Source organism: Bos taurus, chromosome 21 (assembly GCF_002263795.3).
Source record: "Bos taurus isolate L1 Dominette 01449 registration number 42190680 breed Hereford chromosome 21, ARS-UCD2.0, whole genome shotgun sequence".
Taxonomy (NCBI): Eukaryota; Metazoa; Chordata; class Mammalia; order Artiodactyla; family Bovidae; genus Bos; species Bos taurus.
The window spans coordinates 39,229,412-39,239,054 of NC_037348.1; positions in this window are offsets into that span (position 1 = coordinate 39,229,412).

The following is a 9,643-nucleotide window of genomic DNA, read 5'->3' on the forward strand; positions in this document are numbered from 1 at the left end:
ACCCTCGCACACAGTGGTTGGACCCCCTTCTCAGTCCCCACCTCAAGTAAAGAAGAGTGGGGGGAGGAATGGACGTGCCCTGAAAAGAGAAGGAGCCAGCATCGCGGCTAGCCTTGGGAAAATCTCCACAGATGAGCATTTTTGTTGCGTTAAGTGGACTGCATTAGCAGCCTAAACACGTAGGGGAAGGCTAACATCGCCTGTTAATATAATGCGGGAAAGGAATGACGGACCTGGGAGTTGAGAGTGGAAGCGCTAGTTTGATGTAAAACAAAACGAAAGATTCTGGGGACTTAAGTTCTTAGGGTTTGGGGCGTTGCCTCACACCACCGGGGAGGCATGTACTGGGCCATCCGTTTTAGGAGAGATATAGCTGTATCTATATTTCGACTATTTAGAAAATACTTTCTGCAGTATGAAAAAGAGGTCCATGGTTCTGAGGTTGTCTCTGGGACGTCTCCTTTAAACTCCGGCAGCGTCGGGGCTGAGAACTGACAAGTAGGGAGGTTCTGAGAAACTCAGCATAGAAATGGTCACCTCCACCCACCTCGAGCTGCGTCTTTTCTGTCACACTATTTGGATAGGTTGTAGACACAGAATAAAGATAGGCATGGGGAAGGTGAGAAATTGGGAAAGGAAAGCAAAGAGGGGAGGAAGAAAGGGAAGGGAAAACTTTAGGAATGAAACCAAATTAAAGTCCAATTATTTATCAGGGTAGGGTTTTGGTTTGGAGTTTTTATTTGCCCCATACGAATTCAGCTTGTTTTTCCCTCGGCTTTCTAGCAAACTTTCAGCTTGAACAATGTTCTAGGTACATAAAGAAAAGCAAAACAAAACTTTGGACGGATAGGGCGGGTAGAAACGCATGCAGGGTCGGCGCGCGGCTGTGGACAGACAGCTCGCTGCTCGCTACCAAGCAGGGCACCCCCCTAACTTCAGTTTTCCTAGCCCCTCGCACCCTCTTAGCATCTCCTCTCCCCAAGATCTGCTTGAGAGCAGCAAGCAAGATCCGGATGTAACGGTTGGCTTTCTCTGTGCGATGAGCCAGCCGATAGATGGGAGCCGCCAAAACAAAAATCCGAAATCGTCCCTGGTCCCTTCGGAGTCCATTCTCAAATTACTCTGCAAAATGTGGACGTTTCTGGAAACCCCAGGATTCAGTGTAAAGACCTGGGATTTCTCCTGGTTCGGCCTTCCCGGACCACATGGGTGACCCCTCCAAACATGGTTTTCTCCCAACACCTTTACCTCAGAACTTCAAACAACTCATTTAGGAAAATCAAAGGACTCTTTGGGCTCGAGGGTTTGATTAGAAAAGAACCCGGGCCGCACAACTCCGCGTTTGCGGCTGGGAGGGGCGTGATGTGGACCGGGGAGAATTCGGGGGTAAAGGCCCCGCGGTGAACAACTGGCAGACAGGGGGACCCGGGTCCGGGCTGTGTAATTTCCCTAAGAACGCCCTTCAAAAAGCACTGGAATGTGCGGTTTCGGCATCAACTGTTGCCTTTGGAGACCTGAATTCAGGCTGCTCTGGACGAACTGTGGTCAAAAGTGGATTCTCTCTCCAGACCCCGATATTCCCTGATCTGCTTCCCCGGCGCGCTCTGGCGCTTTGCTGGAAGAGGATCGCGCTGCCAGAGTCTAGGCGCTTCCGTCAATTGCACAGAGCAATTATTAAGAAAATATTATGACGATGTTGTAGGGTGGAAGGGGACTGAGGGGTGGGGGAGGGGGGAGTTAGTTTGGAGAGCAATTTGCAAAGGAATATTAACTTTGATTCCCGAGGTCACCGCCGGAAAACGGGTTGGCGTTGGCTGAACTGCATAGCTCTTCCTCTAGGTGGCGGCCGTTGGTACCCAACAACAGTTAGGCGGTGCTGACTCCAAACAGGATTAAGCTTCTTGCTGGTTAAAAATAATAATAGTAATAATATAGAGGTGTGGGGCTGTTTTTCCCCCCTTTTGGATATTTATTTATTGCAGGGAAAAGTCATTGATTTTTCTAAGCAAACTGTGTTTCTCCTTCACTTGGTGGAAAATAAAAACTGTTTGAATAAATAAGTTATTTCTGAACATTTTGTTGTCAAAGTGTTAAATGTTCCCGTCATTTTTATTCAAACACTAACATGATTACAGCCAATTATATATTCACCAGTGTTCTTTATTTTAGAGTAATTGTACTTGTCACTAATAAAACAGAGGCATAATGGATCGCTACTGTTCTGGATTTTCAAGCAATTTTGTGTAATTTGATTGAATTATACATCTTATCTGCTACTTTTTTCATTTTTATATTTGGAGATCCTATTTTCTTGAAAATTGCAGCTCTATGCTTGTTTTGTTGTTTCACCAGTAACGTACACTTCGGTAACACTGATAAATAGAAAGAGTCCCTTTGAAATGTCGAAAATCAGCTGTTTCTTTTCCCACCGCCCCCCCTCCCTGAACTTCGATGCGATGCAGGGAAGACCTGAACTCTGCGCTGCCAGGCTGTCTGAGCTAGTAGGTGCGCGCTTACCCGAAAAATCCAACGCCAGGACAAACTCTCCATTCACTTCAAACAAGACGCCTCCCTGCCTCTAGTCTTTGGGGTTTTGTCTCTTTCCTGTAATGATACTGTTGGGTGTCTGGGGCTTCAAACATGCCAAGACAAGCCGACCATGGGCTCAGTCCGTGTGCAATAACTATCAAGGGAAAGAGTATATACAGCACCGTGGAAAGATAAACTGTATATATTACTCCAATTACACAACCCCCAAACGTCCTACCTACCCAACCATCCCTCAGCAATTATAACAATTATCTGTCTATTCGCCTATGTTCTTTTTAGTTTCAGATATACTTTAGAAAACCGAGATCAATAGTTTTTTGTTTTAAAGATAATTTCAATTAGACGATACAGGGTTGGGGGGAGGGTGACAGATACCCAGCGTTCACATATCTGAACAAATAAAGAAATAAACGTGATAGTAGACAGGAAAGAGTAGGATTTTAAGGGGCCATGTCTGCAACTAAAAAAGCAGAGACTATGCAATGCTTTTCCCAACAAATCTCTCCAGTTCCTAGAACACAACTCAAACGCCCCTCTAGGAGCTGCAAATGCCAGTCGGAGCCAAAGACTCTGACAAGTGGCTGTGTATGACCCAATATTTATCAATAACAATAACAACAAAATCAAGTGAAACCTAGGCTGGGGATTTTGAACTGCTTCTAAAGCTGTGGCGTGGATATGCACGTGGGAGAAAAAAAAAAGTCGCTGGAGATGAGTTGGCTCCATTTGTCCACCCTGGGGAGCAATCCCGGGGCAAAATCCAGTGCTAATTGATCCCAACCAGCCACACTATCAGCTGAAATCTTTGAGAGGGACAAAGACAGAGGAGCGTGTGCTAAAGATACTCTAAGCATTTCTTCAAGTAAATCGCCGTGTGTAATCAATAGCATGTGGAGTATATATAAATAGGAAAAGAGAGCCACTTCTAATCAATGGGGAAAACAGTGTTCACGCGTGACTCCAGACTTCTTTAAAATCTAGTGTCTCCTACCCTCCGATGGCTTTGTGGTCCGGACTTCGGATTTCTAGGAAAACCTGCGGGCCGCGTTCAGTGTTCCAAGCCGGAAATCAGATACTCAGCTCAGCTAGGGGCTTTTCGTCTACTGGGGTGTTTCCCCTAAGGCCAAAGGATAGGCTACCTAGGCGACGATCACAGCGCGGGGTGCCTCCCGCGGGCGGCCTCGGGGACTTGAGTTGGGACCGCTCGGGAGGGAGCCCCGCGCCCCTCAGCTCTCTCCAAGGCAGCAGCGCTCAGCGACCGCCTGCCAGCCTCAAGGCTGTTCTCCAAGGAGCCGGGCTTTCTCAGCGATCCCATTTCCCTGTGGCCTCATCTATCTTATCTAACAAGTTCACGCTCCAAGAGAAAAGAAAAGGGTGAGGGGAAAAAAAGGAAAAGATCTTCACCGTGGTGATTCATAGTTCACACGCTCGCTCGGGAGCCAAACTTGCTTTCTTCTTGAACGGGTACTTTCTCTCCTGAGTGCTTAGGACAAGCCTAGAAGGAAGATACTAAACAAGAACCTATCTAGGATTGTTTTTAAAATAAGAGTGACCCCCCCCCCCCCATCACCACCACTACCTTTTTTGTAGATTCTGAACCGGAAGAGTAGAGTTGTTTTGTTTGCACATGATAACGGTCACTTGTTCCTGACGCTATCCTGCTATCTGGCTTACCCTGGCCGCTCCTCTCCTCCCTGCCTTCACCTCCTTCGAAAGGGCCAGAGAGAAATAGGGTTATAACTGCTCTCCCCATCACCCCTTCCATGTAACTGAATATTCAAGTTAACTTAAACCGGCTTTTAACTCTGAGCTGTGCTTTATACAAATAATAAGCTGAAAACCTTTAACTGGGCTCTTTTTTTTTTCCGCCTTCACTGTGGCAGATGACCTCTTAGCCCAAAAATATTGATCTGTATGCCTGCTTCCGGCATGATGTGCAAACACGAGACATCTGGGCTTAAAAGGTAACTCTAAGAGGGGAAAATACAGAAATGAAACCTAAAAGCAAGTCTTCTAGGAGGATTGCGCTCGGCAGGCACGGGCGACAAAGGAGCGCGGGGCAGGCGCGCGGGTGCGGGCGGGGAGGAGCCCGCGCAAGGCCAGGGAGCCAGTATTCCGCTTTGCTCCTCGCCGGAACCGTCGCCGTTACAGCCTCCAGGGGTTAGCGAGGGAGGGAGAAGATCGGGACTTTTTGCGAAACGTTGCTTCAACGTACCTTCCACTGCTTCGAGCTGGAGGGGGAGGGGAAGACCTACAGGAACTGCAGTTCGAGAGTGAGGAAGGCAGGTGGGTATGAGATAGACAAGAAGTAAAAACTGGCTCATGGGTTTGTCCACCTGGGTTTTTAGAAAGGAAGCGGATGTATTTGATTAGTAAATAGTGTTCTTTGTCTCACATGACTTTTCAAATGCGAAGGGGACTTGGGGGTGGAGGGGTCTCCGCGTGCCTCCTGGCCTGCTCATCCCAGCGCAGGCAGTTTTCTCCCTCGTCATTCCTACACAAGCCATCAGTGGGTGCGAGCATTGTCTAAAACATACTCATCTATCTTCTGTTTTGTTCGGTGCTCTTCGTGTACTTTTTAACTATTTAGAGTGACTGGTTTGGAGCCGACTGTCCTAATAACTGCCACTAATCCGCACCTTTTCATCTTTTCTCTCAACGACTGGAGTTTTGGGGGACCTTTTGGAACGGTGCTTCAGACAAGAGGAGACCCGATGCCCCACATTCTCTGATGAGTGCCGTTAGCATTTCCCAAAGTAGATTATTTGGTCTCCTGTGGGAAATCAAAATGAAGCTCCAACTAATTAAAGAGAACAGTGAGGGGACAGTAAGGAGCTGGAATTCCAGGGGCTCAGCATTTTGGGGCCTGTGAGTTCTTCTTTCACACTGATGTATGTTTATGAAGTTATTTCCCCCCCTTCTTTCAGTGTCCCACTGATGGAAAATCCAAGGTAGCATTGTCTTGTGTGCTGACTTTGGCCAACTCTCACTTCCTCCCTTTTCAGATAGACTCAAGGGTTAAAGCTAAGGACCCAACACTAGCTTCCGTCATTCCTGCTTACCATCACCCCTTCAACTCTTTGTCTTTGCCTTTTGCATTTCCTGACCCCTCTGAAGGATGGGCTGAGCCTCTTCCTAGGGCAACTAGAAGAAAAAAAGAAACTGGCCTCTCAGGGCGCGATTGCCCAAAAGGTGTGGGACTTATTCTCCCAATTGGATCAGGTCAAAAAAAATGGAACAGGCCTGCGCTCAACGCTAGCAGGACTCAACTCCCTCTGCAAATTGTCCACAATCAGAGACCCCAAGCACCCTGGCAAATAACGGGAAACAAGTAAAGGGCTAGTGGGCGTTTTATATTTAAAAGATCTGTGCAGTGTTCCACTGAAAGGTTGTTCAGAGACTTTTTGAGGGTCCTTCGACGTTAGGGTGGTGATATTTCCTTATGAATTTCTCCATACTTGGCTGTCTGCAGGGTTAGCAATGGGAAGAAGCTTCTCCGGAGTGTATTTTGTTGCAGGTCCCAAGATGATTCCTTTGGATGAGTACGTGCTTGCCTTCAGAGAGCTTGGAACCTCTCTGACAGAGTCACAGAAACCTGCCTGGGGAGTCCCAGGGTCTCTATCCAGACCTCCTCTTGCTTCTCTTCAATTTTTTTAACTTTGGACTTTCTCGCTTCCGAAGTGTTTCCCTAGCTTTTACAAGTTAAGCATCTCGACGCTCAAATTCAAGGCTCTCCCATGGATTTTTTTTTCTCGAGGTTCTCAAGCAAAATTGCCGGTGCCACAATGTTATGATGGAAGGATGCTGAAATGACAGGCCTAGTAGACGCTTGTCTTAATCATCGGCTTCTTAATTTAGTTTTAGTGAGGGGAGTGTGTGTGTGTGTGTGTGTGTGTGTGTGTGTGTGTTGTACACGCGCGCGTATCTGCGCGCGCACATATGCACGCCCCTGGGGATATTCAGGGTGCGCGCGCTCTAAGAGCAGCGGCTTGACAACCTGCAGCTCCCTAATGAGTGATGAGGCAGGGCTGCTGCACAAAAGTAACACTTCCCTGGTGTGAAGACCTCTCACTGAGAAGTTTAGTTCACTACTGTTCTCGCAAACCTAATCGTATAACCTGTAACCAAAACCCACAGAACAAGAATACAACACGCTAAAGAGTAACTTATAATCACTAAATGTTAGCACCATTACCTGCTGTTAGGAAGGGATTACGGACGAGTTGGCTTGAGCGAGAGCAGACCTCAATAGTCACGGGATCTCTGGAAATACCTGGATGCCTCCATAAGGGTTCAGCTCACTCCCAAACGTCACCGGGCCAGAGACTCCCCTTGCATCTGCAGGAAGAGAGCTTTATCCAGAGCTTGGCGCTGGGCGCCGCTCCAAGGACACCCTATCCAGGGAGCCCAGAGCAGGGTGGATTTTAGGCAAAGATGGCTTGCCCTCCTTTAACCAGCAGGTAACAAGGGGGAAAGAAGCAAAGCACCGACCAAAGCGGGAGACAGGCCCTAAGAAAGACTCAGGGTAACCCCGCCAAATGGAAAAACCAAACGTGCTGCTCCCTGCAAGTTGGCCGTGGAGCCTTGACTATTTAATTAAAACTAGAGATGCAATAATCTGATTCATTTCCCAAGGAATTCTTCCCTTGGATCTGCTCACTCTTTACAAGGCCTGTCCTCATTTAGGGGGATGGGGGTGGGGGGCAGACAGAGGAGAAGTTTACCACTATATATGCCAGAAAATTACATTTGTTCTAACTTAGGCTTTGACGTTAACACTGTACATTTATAGATCCATGTGTATGAGAGCTCAAGATTAAGCTGATGATGATACAATATTAAAGTGATAGAGAATTTTTTTCAGATCTGAGACCACCAGATGCCTTCTGTTTTCTGAAGGTAACACAGAGACTGCATGAGGTGGAAATACAGAGTTAGGGTCTCATGTGTTGAGGAAAGAGGCCTGAGGTGGATGTGGGCAGTCCTTCAAATCCAATTTGCACCCAAATTGGCCGGTAGGATATACAAAGCTCTATCCAGGGACTTTCAACTTGAACAATACTCTGTCCAAGAACCCCCTCCCCCTCCATTTCATGTAGTAGCAGTTTTAAAAAGAAGCCATTGCTGAGACAAATGTGGGCTGCTGAGTAAACAGTGCGTGTTTTGTTGAACAAGCCCATAGATATAATATAGATGTACATACATATATCATTCTATCTCATCATAAAGTCTAATTAAAATTATTAGAAGGAATTCAAGCTCACCCCCCCCACTGCAAATAACCTTTGTCATTAGGAACAATATATCTTTAATACGATTATATTAAACTATAATCTATTTATTCCTACCACAAATATCTTAAGACTTGCATCTATGCAACCCTTGAAATAATATAACACATTTTTAATCTGCATGCAAAACATTTTCCCAGTCAATATATGCTCCTGGCACATAAAATCAGATTAATCCGGCTCTCATTAGTAGACCCCAGTTTTTGCTATTTGAAAGTAAACAGAAGAAAAACTTATTTTCACCTGCTAAAATTTTATGCAGGATTACAAAACAATGAACACTCAGCTTCGACCTAAGAAACACCTTAAAACATTAAAAATTCATCAGTCAGTGCTAGTGTTGTATTCAAGGAATGCTCCTCCAGTTTGCTGCTGAGCTCGGATTTGAATAAAATGTCCAATGTTAACAAACAATACCCACGTTTGGCACTTTGTGTATTAAATTGATCAAACAGATTTTAGGAGGCACAATGCACAATTTGTACAGACCTGATTGAGTTAATATAATATCAGCAAATTTTACATCGAAATGATTCTGTTTCTTTTCTTTGTGTTTAAAACCAGCACAGATTACAAATTTTAATGATCTGAAAATGTTTGGTATACAAAATCATGCTTATTTCAGTATTAGCAAAAACACAAGAAATTTTTCAACACAAACACCCAGCTGTGTCTATTTTAAAAGCAGTTCAATGACAGCTTGCACTTATGAGCATGCAATCAGCTAATTTCGCTTTTTTTTTCTTCTGTGTTAATCAACACTTTCCTTCCTGCATATCAGAGTACAAATAGTATAGTTACTCCACATCAGTAAATGTTTACGTAACCTGTCCTTTCCCAAGAATCCGGTTACACCGAATCATTTCACGCTAGACCGACTACGAAAACGTACCGGGCCGTCCACCTCAGAGGGAGCCCTTGTGTGCCATTATAAGTGGTGATGAGGAGGGGGGCTTTGGGGGGGGGGGGCGGTTGGAATGGGGAGGAGTAGGTGGAGGAACGGAGAGAGGGAGAGGAATAGAGGGAGTTGAGGGGTGGGGGGAGTGAGGGGGAAGGAGGGGGGAAGAGGGGAGGAGGCAGGAATGCGAGTTGAGGAAAAGTAGGAATAACAGGCTTGGGGCGGGGAGAAGGGTGGGAGGAGGAAAAGTGAGCCGAAAGAGGAAGGCCCACAGATCTCTCCAGCCGGGCCCGCAAAACCCATTAGCTCACCCAGCTCTGTGAGAAATCCGAAGCTTAGAAGTCAAGAGTTTGGGGCCCTGTCACCATCAACGGAGATCGCTAGAACCTTTGAATTTCCCCACATGTAAATAGTTTCAAGTAAGGAATTATGTAGACATAAGGGGAACCCACACACACACATACATACAGTGAATGGATAGTTGAGGTTAGTCTAATGTTCAAAGCTCCTTTATTGCCATTCCTCATAGATACATATTTTAAAATCATTAGCTGTTTGTAATTGTCTCTTATTCCTTTCAGCATTTATTCTTTCTCATAATTTCAAGGTAGGGTGGGATGGGGAGAGTAGAAAAGCTGTCAACCTGAGTATTCATCAATTGCATTTTTTAATATTAGAACCGAACTTTTCACATCACAGACAGGCACCGCTTTTTTCTTCGTTTTCGTAAATAACCAAATCTGTCATAATGTGAGAGTTTATCAAAGTGAAGAAAGGTTTACGTTCTATGATTATTTACCTTACAGAGGTAAAGGTGCTTTTCATGTATGCTGCTCCTCCACCTCCCTCTTCTCTCAGCCTTCATCCTCCGTAAAATGTGGTGTGTTTCGTGCCCATGTGGGAT